The following is a 12,553-nucleotide window of genomic DNA, read 5'->3' as shown; positions in this document are numbered from 1 at the left end:
TTGATTCAGGGAAGAATCCTCTAAAAACACTAAAACTAACAAGGGAAATTAGCATGGTCTCAAATATTTTCCCCACAAAGTACTGGTGGATTGTGAAAGGAAAAACAGTAACTTTAGCCTTCAAGTATTTTGGAATTTTCCAGCTATTCTTCTGTATTGATTTCTAATTTAAATCCATTGTTGTCTGAGAGCAGATATTGTACAATTTCTAGTCTCTTACATTTGTTAAGGTATGTTTTATGGTCCAGAGTGTGGTCTGTCTTGTTTCAATGTGAACTTAAGAAAAATGTGTTTTGTGTTATTGTTGGATGAAATAGCCTATAGATGTCAATTATATGCAGTTGATTGATGGTGCTATAGAGTTTACCTTTGTCCTTACTGATATGTCTGCTGAATCTGTCCATTTCTAATAGAGAAGTATTGAAGTCTCCAATGAGAAAAGTAGATTCATTTATTTCAAGCATTGTAGTTCTATCCATTTTTGACTCATGTATTTTGATGCACTGTGGTTAGGTGTATACACATGAAGGATTGTTATGACTTCATGGAGAATTGACCCTTTGATCATCATGTAATGCCTTTCTTTATGCCTGATAATTTTCTTGCTCCAAAGTCTGCTATGTTGTAAATTAATGCAGCGACTTCAGCTTTTTTTGGTTTTGTTTTGTTTTAACTTCTTTTTTTTGTTTGGTTGTGCCACGAGGCCTGGGGGAACTTAGTTTCCTGACCAGGGATTGAACCTGAGTTCTCTGCATTGGGAGAATGCAGTCTTAACCACTGGATCACCAGGGGACTCCCTACTCCAACTTTCTTTTGATTAGTGTTAGCATGGTATATCTTCCTCTATATCTTTACTTTTAACCTAGATGTAGAGTAGTTTTCTTAATCCCATCCAGTGGGGAGCATCAAGTGGGAGTATAGACCATAACTTCTAATCTTTTTCAAGTGTCTTCATACTCGTCTCTTGCAAAAATGAAAGTATCATATACCAAGAAAAATTAAAGTGAGTCTCTTGTAGAAACATGTATTTACGTTCTTTTATCTATGTTGACAATCTCTGTTTCTTAATTGGTATATTTAGACCATTGAAATTTAAAATGATTATTGATATAGTTAGATTAATATCTACCATACTTGTGACTATTTTCTACCTGTTGTCTTTGTTCTTTGTTCCTGTTTTTGACTTCCACTCTTTCTCTGCCTTTTCTGGTTTTTTGAGTGTTCAATATGATTTCATTTTCTCTCCTTTCTTAGTATATCAATAAAAATATTTTTAGCATACCAACAAAATTAAATTTTTTATTTTTTTATCTTTACAGTGAAGAAGTTTGTGGTGAAAGTTACTCTCATCAGTCAAAGGACAACAGATGTCATATGTCTTCTGATATGATGCACTGACCTAGAGAAGGAAATGGCAACCCACTCCAGTATTCTTGCCTGGAAAATTCCATGAACAGAGGAACATGGGGGCTACAGTCCATGGGACTGTAAAGAGTCAGACACGACTGAGCAACTAACATGCATGATGCACTGAGAAGGGCACATCATTTACCTGATTTTCCTGCTCCAAAATGTATAACTTTAATTCGTTAACTCCTGCACGTGTACTCAGTTGTGTCTGACTCTTTGCAGCCTCATAGACTAGCTTCTGGGGCTTCTCTGTCCATGAGATTTTCCAGGCAAGAATACTGGAGTGGATTGCCAATTTTCTCCTCCAGGGGATCTTCCTCACCTAGGGATCAAACCTGCGTTTCTTGCATTGGGAGGTAAATTCTTTACCACTTGAGCCACCTAAGAAGCCCTAATTAGTCATAAGGACAACAGAACAATCATACTCAAACCACTAAGATCTAGGAGTTGTTTGTTACTGCAGAACAGGGAGAAAATGTAGAGGATCAGCAGCTCAGCCTGGTGGTCATTGGTCTGGTGATGTCATTGATGGGCCATTTGGGTGATAAAGACAAAAGAACTATGCATAGGTATAGACAGCACTCTAAAAAGGCTGGCAAATCCATATTCACATACATACAGTCTCAGATGGCATCAGCAAAGATAAGGAAAAGAAAGTCATGATGGACATTGACATTTTACAAAGTAGAAAACCAAATTATTACATTGTGGACACTCCAGGCCATAAGGATGTCACCCCAAATATAATTAGAGGGGCTGTCGGGCTGAGATAGCTGAGATGTGGATACAGGCAGGAAAGGACTTTGAATATGGATCATGACCTCCCAATTCGGCTCTTAAAGAAACATAGCTCCAGCTGCTCCAAAGAATGTTTTCAAGCTTACTCCCCGCAAAGAGCTCAGATCCTCCTCTTCAGTAGTGAGACTCCTACCCCTATCGGATTTCCTGTGCTATTACAGCGCTAAGCTGTAGGTGTAGCTGGCATTATTTAAAAATTAATGAGCGTCTTTTAAAAACAAAATACTGATGGTGCCTCAAGGGGAAAAAGAAATCTGTTTTGTTAACTAATAGCCAGATACATTGATACAGATATAGACTCTGCACTTTTTAAAATTTTTAATTAGGATAAAACATAACATAAAGTTTACCGTCTCATTATTTTTAAGTGTACAGTTTAGTAGTGTTAAGTATATTCATATTGTTGTGCAACCAATCTCAAAACTTGCAAAACTGAAACTCTATACTCATAAAGCAACTCTCTATTTCCTCTTCCCACCCAGCCCCTGAATAGAACCACCATTCTATTTTTTGTTTCTATGGCTTTGACTACACTGTGAAGTGAAGTGAAAGTCATTCAGTTGTGTCTAACTCTTTGCGACCCATGGACTACGTAGACCATGGAATTCTCCAGGCCAGAATACTGGAGTGGGTAGCCTTTCCCTTCTTCAGGGGATCTTCCCAACCCAGGGATCGAACCCAGGTGTCCTGCATTGCAGGTGGATTCTTTAACAGCTGAGCCACAAGGGAAGCCCAAGAATACTGGAGTGGGTCGCCTATCCCTTCTCCAGCAGATCTTCCCGACTCAGGAATCGAACTAGGGTCTCTTGCATAGCAGGTGGATTCTTTACCAACTGAGCTATGAGGGAAGCCCAAAATTTAATTTAATTTTAAATTTTAGTTTAATTTTCCCCCTGTATTGAGATATAATGGACATATAGCACTGAATAAGTTAAAGGTGTACAGCATAGTAACTTCACATACATGTACTGTGAAATGATTACCACAGCAAGTTTGGTTAATTTTCACTGCCTCAGATAGTTTAAAAAAAATTCTTTTTCCCCTTGAGAAGTTCTAGTCTCTTAACAACCTTCAAATATGCCATACAGCAGTGTTAACTATAGTCCCCATGTTGTCCACTACATGCCCAGTCCTCATTTATCTTATGAGTAGGATTTGTACCTTTTGACCACCTTCATTCAATTCCCCCACCCTTTTCCTCCTTTTGAAAGCTGAACAATAGTTCAGCTATATACCACATTATATTTATCCCTTCACAGACTCAAAGCTTTTGAGATATACAAAGTCTTTTCAAGGCTGAAGAGATACAGGCTGTTTCAGTGGCTATGTCACAGCTGCTGGGTGTGGTTTCTCGATAAAAGAATGAGGGGTCAGGATCTCTGCCAACTCACCTAAACAGCCAGAAGGTTTCATCTCTGCTCAAAAATTCTGTGTACTTAAACTGAATAAACAATGTACAATTGAGATTTATTTTTAATGAGAGAGGGGAAAAGCTATGGTACTTCCTAGAAATTATGAATAATTATTCTTTTAGAAAATTTGAAAGTGCTAACCAATAAAGAAAAGGTAAGATTACCCTTTATGCTCAAAGACTGGATTTTCCTGTGAAATTTTAGTAAGTGGAATTAAGTTGCTGAGATTTATAGAAATTCTGCCAAGTATGTATTAAAAGGTATTGAATCAAGGTGAAATAAGCTCTATATCCATCCAAACTGCAAATGGTTCCAGTTTTCTCTTTTGATTTGCAATTTTACTGCATACTTTTAAAGGGAATAGCTAAAGTGAATTTAATTGTCAAAGTACTAGAGTGTTGACCTATACCCTTTTGTTCAGGTAACTGTGGGAAAAGATTGGCTGGAGGTTTCAGAAAACAGATTTTGGTGTTGAATGTAAGAGAGTCCCTCCTCTAACATGAACATTAAAAAAAAAAAATTAATCTGAAATGTGTGGAAGCTGTTTCAACAGTAACCAAGACAGAATTTCAGATATGTAAATCCAACTAATAAACACCTTTAGTTTGAACATTCAAAATATCGATGTTTGATTCACCACATTCACAAATTATAAGAAAAATCATATGACAGTTTCAATAGACACAGAAAAGCACTTGGTAGCATTTAATATCTATTCATGAAAACTCCTAACAAACTAAGAATAGAATGACATTTCCTTAGCCTGATAAAAGCTGTTTACAAAAATCCTGTAGCAAGTAACAGCTTTCCTTTTGAGATTGGAACAAGACATGAATGCCTGCAATCATCACTTCTATTCAGCACTGTCCTTGAGGTCATAGACTGTGATGTATGAAAAGGGAAAAAATGAAAAGATAAAGGACTGGAAAGGAAGAAACAAAACTGGCATTATTTGCAGACCCTATGATTTTAGGTATTTAAGAACCTTAAATAATGTAAAGATAAATAATTAAAACAGCCCAGTTGCTAGATATAAAACCTGCATTAACAAAATCAATTTTATTTCTACATTCCTGAAAGAAACCAAAAATTGAAATAAAAAACTCACAATGGTATTAAAAAAGATGAAGTCCTAGGAATAAGTCTACCAAAATATGTACAAGACCTCTTAAGGGAAAATGGTAAAATTCTAATGATAGACATTACAGAGGATCAAAACAGTTTATGTGCTGCCAAAATGACCACTACAGAAGATCTAGAGAGATAGAAAGACATGTTTATGGACTGGAAGAGTAATGTATTTAGTCTCTTCAAATAGATTTATAGATTCAATGCAATCCCAAAGAAAATGCCAACATGACAAGCATATTGTAAAATATTTGTGGGAATGTAATTGGATAAGAATTACCAATGACCGGAACAATGAAGAAGAAGGAAGAGTGATCCGTGGACTAAACAAAACCTGTGCACAACAGCATCCCTGTGTGTCTAGCACCTAAGTCCCCCTGCCATTATGCCCAAGAGAAAGACTGAAGGGGATGCTAAAGGAGATAAAGCCAAGGTGCAGGACAAACCACAGGGAAGATCTATGAGGTTATCTGCTAAACCTGCTCCTCCAAAGTCAGAGCCCAAGCCTAAAAAGGCACTTGCAAAGAAGAGAGAGAAGGCACCCAAAGTGAAAGGGAGTGATGCTAGCAAGGATGGGAATAACCCTGCAAAAAATGGAGCTGCCAAAACAGACAAGGTGCAGAAAGCTGAAGGTGCTGGAGATACCAAGTGAAGTTTCATGATTTCATCCTATTCCTGTTTCCGCTTCCATTCTACCTCCACTCTTATCCCCATCTCTGTACTCATCTCCTCAGCTCCATTCCCCATCCCTACAGATCCTTCTTTCCATCTTTATTCTCATTCCGATCCATATCATATCCTCAGATTCTATCCCATCCCCATCTCTATCTGGTCTCCATCCCATCTGCATCTCCATCTTCATTTTTATCTTCAGTTTCATTCATCTTTATCATCAGTTCCTGCTTCTTCCAGGGTTCATTTCTACCCATTTCCAATACCCATCCTTGGTGATGGTGAATCTGTCTTCATTGCCATCTCCATCTTATCTCCAATGCACCCCATCCCTATTCTTTTTTTAAAAAAATTATTTATAAATTTCTTTGCTTATTTTTTATTGTGCTGGGTCTTCATTGGTGCTCATGGGCTTTCTCTAGTTGCGGCATCAGGGGCAACTCCCCATTGCAGTACACTGTGGTGGCTTCTCTTGTTGTGGAGCCCAGGCTCTAGGTGCACGGGCTCAGTAGTTGTGGCACATAGGTTTAGCTCCACAGCATGAGGAGTATTCCCAGACCAGGGATCAAATCTGTGTCCCCTGCATTGGCAGGCAGATTCTTATCCATTGTATCACCAGGGAAGTCCATTGTCCCTATTCTTATACATTTCCTTTCCATCATCTCCTCCTCCAAGGTGCAAATTGAGGAAGATTCATGATGAAATCTAGAAGCTGGATGGAATGTTGGGGACTATGAGAGTTGATGATCCCTCCATATGAAATTTCCTCCTCAGTGTCCAGGTGAGAAACTTCAACGGAAATCACTCAAGTTAGATTTCAGATAGAACTTCTCCACTGTTCATGGTGTGTTTAGGGCAGGGCAGGGACCAGGATAGGAAGTTGGAGGGAGGAGAGGAGAGGTAAGGCATCCTCAAAGAGATGTGAAGACACAAAGAGACATGTCAGAGAACAAGAGAGGCCAAAGAGAAAGATGTGTATGGAGTAAGAGATCGCAAGTACAATTTAATCTGAACCTCTTTCCCATTCCCTTCCCGTCTCTCCCACAGGTCATGCTGTGATACAAGGAATTCCAAGTGGAAAAAGTGAAAGTGTTAGTTGCTCAGTCATGGTCCAACTTTGCGACCCCATGGATTGTAGCCCGCCAGGCTCCTCTGTCCATTGGATTCTCCAGGCAAGAATACTGGAGTGGGTTGCCATTTCCTTCTTCATGGGATCTTCCCGAACTAGAAATCGAACCCAGGTCTTCTGCATTGCAGGCAGATTCTTTACCAACTGAGCTGTGAGGGAAGCCGAGAACATTACTTTTGGTAACTCTGCTTCTTCGTTTTTCCTTTTGATTCTTTGTTTTGGTTTCTGGTCAAGTCTGTCTGTGACTTGTCTAACTTGTCTTTTGAGCTGTGCCCCTTTCCATAGCTGGTCCATGAAGGGAGGGCACCAGACCTCTAGGCCAGGCTGAATTGCTTTCCTGACAATCTGTTAATACTAGAAGTTAATCAGGAAATTCCCTGGCTATCCAGTGGTTAGGACTCTGTGCTGTCACTACAGAGGGCCCAGGTCCAATCCCTGGTGGGGGAACCGAGATCCTACAAGCCGTGGAGCAGAAAAATAAAAACAAAAAACCAACAACAACAAAAAAGAATTTAATTGTGCCGGGGTGATGAATTTCTCCCAGGGGTAGCAGCAAAGGTCAGGAATCTAGTTTTATGATTGACATTTGGTAATCTCTGCCAAGGGATGATGAGGTCTCTCTGTTGGTATCTCTGTTGAGATATACTAGAGATTGTTTGGTTTGTTAGTGTTTTTGTTTGTCTGATTGTTTATTTGTGAGATAAGTCACTTTAAAATATTTTGTGCCAAATGGAAAGGAGAAGAGCCCTTTGAGATCTGGACTGAGTTTTGTGATTCAATGTCTATTCTGACTAGTGGCTAAAGTTGTAAAACTGAAGCTGCAAATTGTAAAATGAAAGGCAGCCTGTAGGCCTATAAATGAGAAAAGCCTTTTTGTTTTGTTTTTAGAGGTTTTTTTTCTTTTTATTATTAATTTTTTACTTCTTTGAGAAAAGCCTGAAATCTCATTATTCCAGCTTGGAATATTTTCCTACCTCCTAAGGGTATTAACAAATTAGATTATAAAAACTTTCAAATTAAAGGAGATTTGTTTTGATTGGTTTATAGGGACTAAGAAGAGCTTATATAAATCCAATATTGCCCAAATTCCCAGAACACAAAGAAACTGAGCTTCTAATACTTTAAATGGGTTAAAGAAAACAAAACAAAAACACTTCCTCATAGAAATGACCGACTCAGAGGCAATTTTATACGAAATCCAAATTCATGTAATCGAGTAAGCTTTAATCCTTGGACAAGTCAGACTGATCTGAGAATTTTGTCTAAAATACAAACATGTTGTTTTCCACATTTTCCAGTGTAGAGTATAATACAAACACATATTTTAGTTTATGTGATATTTTCAGTTTGCTTTTGTTTTCTTATGAAGAGAAAAGTTGACACAAACATTCTAATACACAATATAGTCCTCTAACACTATTGTGCCTGGTATAGTTTCAATCACCTTTATTATAACTTTTACCAAAGTGACTAGGTTCTGCTTCAGAGAGAACATTGAGAACTGTCTATCACGAACAAATATTTTACCAAAACTTATAGGTTCCTGGACCCGATTGTGTGTGTGTGTGTGTGTAGATTTCCCCACAATAATGAGTAATGCTGGGTGTCCCATAATTCAGCTCAATTCTGACACTATGTACTCGGAGACAGCATGGGATCCCACAGATTAAAGGTTCAGACCTACATTCTCTCTGACTCTGCCCTTCTCTAAAGGCTGTTATCTGTGCTTCTGACTAACTGGCTACATTTTGGAGGTTCTTACAATCCACTCTTTCCTTGAGTTTGATTAATTTGCTAGAGAGGCTCACAGAATTGAGAGAGACATTTTACTCACTAGATTACTGGTTTATTACAAAAGGCTATAACTCAGGGACAGCCAGATGGAACAGACGCATAGGGTAATGCATAGGGTAAGGGCTTGGAGCTGCCATTTCCTCTCTAGGTGCTCTGCTTTCCCAGAAACTCCATGGGGCCTAGAAGCTCTTTGAACCCAAAATCCTTTTGGGTTTTTATGGACACTTTATTACATAGGCACTGGGGCTTCCTGGGTGGCACTAATGGTAAAGAACCCGCTTGCCAATGCAGGAGACATAAGAGACTTGGGTTCAATCTCTTGGTCGGGAAGATCCCTTGGAGGAGGAAATGGCAACCCACTCTTGTATTCTGGCCTGGAGAATCCCATGGACAGAGGAGCCTGGTGAGCTACAGTCCACACGGTCACAAAGGATCGGACATGACTGCAGCAACTTAGTATGCATGATTGATTATATCATTCAGTTCAGTTCAGTCGCTCAGTCATGTCCGACTCTTTGCGAACCCATGAATTGCAGCACGCCGGGCCTCTCTGTCCATCACCAACTCCCGGAGTCTACCCAAACCCATGTCCATCGAGTCGGTGATGCCATCCAACCATCTCATCCTCTGTCATCCCCTTCTCCTCCCACCCCCAATCCTACCCAGCATCAGGGTCTTTTCCAATGAGTCAACTCTTCACATGAGGTGGCCAAAGTATTGGAGTTTCAGCTTCAACATCAGACCTTCCAATGAACACCCAGGATTGATCTCTTTTAGGATGGATTGATTGGATCTCCTTGCAGTCCAAGGCACTCTCAAGAGTCTTCTCCAACACCACAGTTCAAAAGCATCAATTCTGCGGCGCTCAGCTTTCTTCACAGTCCAACTCTCACATCCATACATGACCACTGGAAAAACCATAGCCTTGACTAGACGGACTTTTGTTGGCAAAGTAATGTCTCTGCTTTTAAATATGCTATCTAGGTTGGCCATAACCTTCCTTCCAAGGAGTAAGTGTCTTTTAATTTCATGGCTGCAATCACCATCAGCAGTGATTTTGGAGCCCAAAAAAATAAAGTCTGACACTGTTTCCACTGTTTCCCCATCTATTTCCCATGAAGTGATGGGACCAGATGCCATGATCTTAGTTTTCTGAACGTTGAGCTTTAAGCCAACTTTTTCACTCTCCTCTCTCACTTTCATCAAGAGGCTTTTTAGTTCTTCTTCACTTTCTGCCATAAGGGTGGTGTCATCTGCATATCTGAGGTTATTGATATTTCTCCCGGCAATCTTGATTCCAGCTTGTGTTTCCTCCAGCCCAGCCTTTCTCATGATGTACTCTGCATGTAAGTTAAATAAGCAGGGTGACAATATACAGCCTTGACGTACTCCTTTTCCTATTTGGAACCAGTCTGTTGTTCCATGTCCAGTTCTAACTGTTGCTTCCTGACCTGCATACAGGTTTCTCAAGAGACAGGTCAGATGGTCTGGTATTCCCATCTCTTTCAGAATTTTCCACAGTTTATTGTGATCCACACAGTCAAAGGCTTTGGCATAGTCAATAAAGCAGAAATAGATGTTTTTCTGGAACTCTCTTGCTTTTTCGATGATCCAGTGGATATTGGCAATTTGACCTCTGGTTCCTCTGCCTTTTCTAAAACCAGCTTGAACATCTGGAAGTTCACGGTTCACGTATTGCTGAAGCCTGGCTTGGAGAATTTTGAGCATTACTTTACTAGCATGTGAGATGAGTGCAATTGTGCAGTAGTTTGAGCATTCTTTGGCATTGCCTTTCTTTGGGATTGGAACGAAGACTGACCTCTTCCAGTCCTGTGGCCACTGCTGAGTTTTCCAAATTTGCTGGCATATCGAGTGCAGCACTTTCACAGCATCATCTTTCAGGATTTGAAATAGCTCCACTGGAATTCCATCACCTCCACTAGCTTTGTTCATAGTGATGCTTTCTAAGGCCCACTTGACTTCACATTCCAGGATGTCTGGCTCTAGGTGAGTGATCACACCATCGTGATTATCTGTGTCGTGAAGATCTTTTTTGTACAGTTCTTCTGTGTATTCTTGCCACCTCTTCTTAATATCTTCTGCCTCTGTCAGGTCCATACCATTTCTGTCCTTTATCGAGCCTATCTTTGCATGAAATGTTCCTTTGGTATCTCTAATTTTCTTGAAGAGATCTCTAGTCTTTCTGAATCTGTTGTTTTCCTCTATTTCTTTGCACTGATCGCTGAGGAAGGCTTTCTTATCTCTCCTTGCTATTCTTTGGAACTCTGTATTCAGATGGGAATATCTTTCCTTTTCTCCTTTGCTTTTCACTTCTCTTCTCCTCCCAGCTATCTGTAAGGCCTCCTCAGACAGCCATTTTGCTTTTTTGCATTTCTTTTCCATGGGGATTTTCTTGATCCCTGTCTCCTGTACAATGTTATGAACCTCTGTCCATAGTTCATCAGGCACTCTGTCTATCAGGTCTAGTCCCTTAAATCTATTTGTCACTTCCACTGTATACTCATAAGGGATTTGATCTAGGTCATACCTGAATGGTCTAGTGGTTTTCCCTACTTTCTTCAATTTAAGTCTGAATTTGGCAATAAGCAGTTCATGATCTGAGCCACAGTCAGCTCCCAGTCTTGTTTTTGCTGACTGTATAGAGCTTCTCCATCTTTGGCTGCAAAGAATATAATCAATCTGATTTTGGTGTTGACCATCTGGTGATGTCCACGTGTAGAGTCTTCTCTTGTGTTGTTGGAAGAGGGTGTTTGCTATTACCAGTGTGTTCTCGTGGCAAAACTGTATTAGCCTTTGCCCTGCTTCATTCTGTACTCCAAGGCCAAACTTGCCTGTTACGCCAGGTGTTTCTTGACTTCCTACTTTTGCATTCCAGTCCCCTATAATGAAAAGGACATCTTTTTTGGGTGTTAGTTCTAGAAGGTCTTGTAGGTCTTCATAGAATCGTTCAACTTCAGCTTCTTCGGCATTACTGGTCGGGGCATAGACTTGGATTACAGTGATATTGGATGGTTTGCCTTGGAAACGAACAGAGATCATTCTATCGTTTTTGAGATTGCATCCAAGTACTGCATTTTGGACTCTTTTGTTGACCATGATGGCTACTCCATTTCTTCTAAGGGATTCTTGCCCACAGTAGTAGATATAATGGTCATCTGAGTTAAATTCACCCATTCCAGTCCATCTTAGTTTGCTGATTCCTAGAATGTTGACGTTCACTCTTGCCATCTCCTGTTTGACCACTTCCATTTGCCTTGATTCATGGACCTAACATTCCAGGTTCCTATGCAATATTGCTCTTTACAGCATCGGACTTTGCATCTATCACCAGTCATATCCACAGTTGGGTATCGTTGTTGCTTTGGCTCCATCCCATCATTCTTTCTGGAGTTATTTCTCCACTGATCTCCATTAGTATATTGGGCACCTACTGACCTGGGGAGTTCATCTTTCAGTGTCCTATCTTTTTGCCTTTTCATACTGTTCATGGGGTTCTCAAGGCAAGAATACTGAAGTGGTTTGCCATGCCCTTCTCCAGTGGACCACAATCTGTCAATGATTACATCATTGGTCATCGCCAATCAAGTCAACCTCCAGCTCTTCACCCTCTCCCAGAAATCAGATTGGGACCAAAAGCTCCCAACCCTCTAATCACACGGTTGTTTCCTCTGGTGACCAGCTCCCATCTTTAGGTGATCAAAGACAGTCCAAAAGTCACTTCATTGACCTAACAAAAAACATATTTCTTACTCTTAGTCACTTAGGAAATTCCAAGGGAGCATCACCAACTCAACAGACATGAATTTGAGCAAACTCTGGGAGACAGTGAAGGACAGAGGAGCTTGGCATGCTGCATTCCACAGGGTCACAAAGAGTCAGATGCAACTTAATGACTAAACAAAAACAAACATTACAGAACCTAATTACTGTTGCTATCAAAAAATTTGTCAGAATTATACTTCAGTTTAATTAAACACGTTAAATTTTATGTTTTTATTAATCTTTCTTTTTTCAAAACAGCTTTGTTGATACCATATAACTAACACATTTAATGTGTATGATTTAATGATTTTGGCATGTTGCAATATTAACTTTTTTATTGCAGTAAAAGAATACAAAAACGCTAATTTGAAAAGATACATGCACTACTGTGTTCACTGCAGCATTATTTACAAAAGCCAAGACCTGG

The 12,553-nt window shown here is 39.8% G+C and overlaps 1 pseudogene; it reads left to right on the top strand.

Moving 5' to 3' along the window:
- The first annotated feature begins 5,133 nt into the window (after positions 1 to 5,133).
- On the top strand, positions 5,134 to 5,400 carry LOC145506923 (non-histone chromosomal protein HMG-17 pseudogene; annotated as a pseudogene).
- Positions 5,401 to 12,553: the final 7,153 nt, after the last annotated feature.

This window comes from Giraffa tippelskirchi, chromosome 5 (genome assembly GCF_054371585.1).
Source record: "Giraffa tippelskirchi isolate mGirTip1 chromosome 5, T2T-mGirTip1v1.2.pri, whole genome shotgun sequence".
NCBI classification, from domain to species: Eukaryota; Metazoa; Chordata; class Mammalia; order Artiodactyla; family Giraffidae; genus Giraffa; species Giraffa tippelskirchi.
This window is presented reverse-complemented; position numbering and strand designations above follow the sequence as displayed.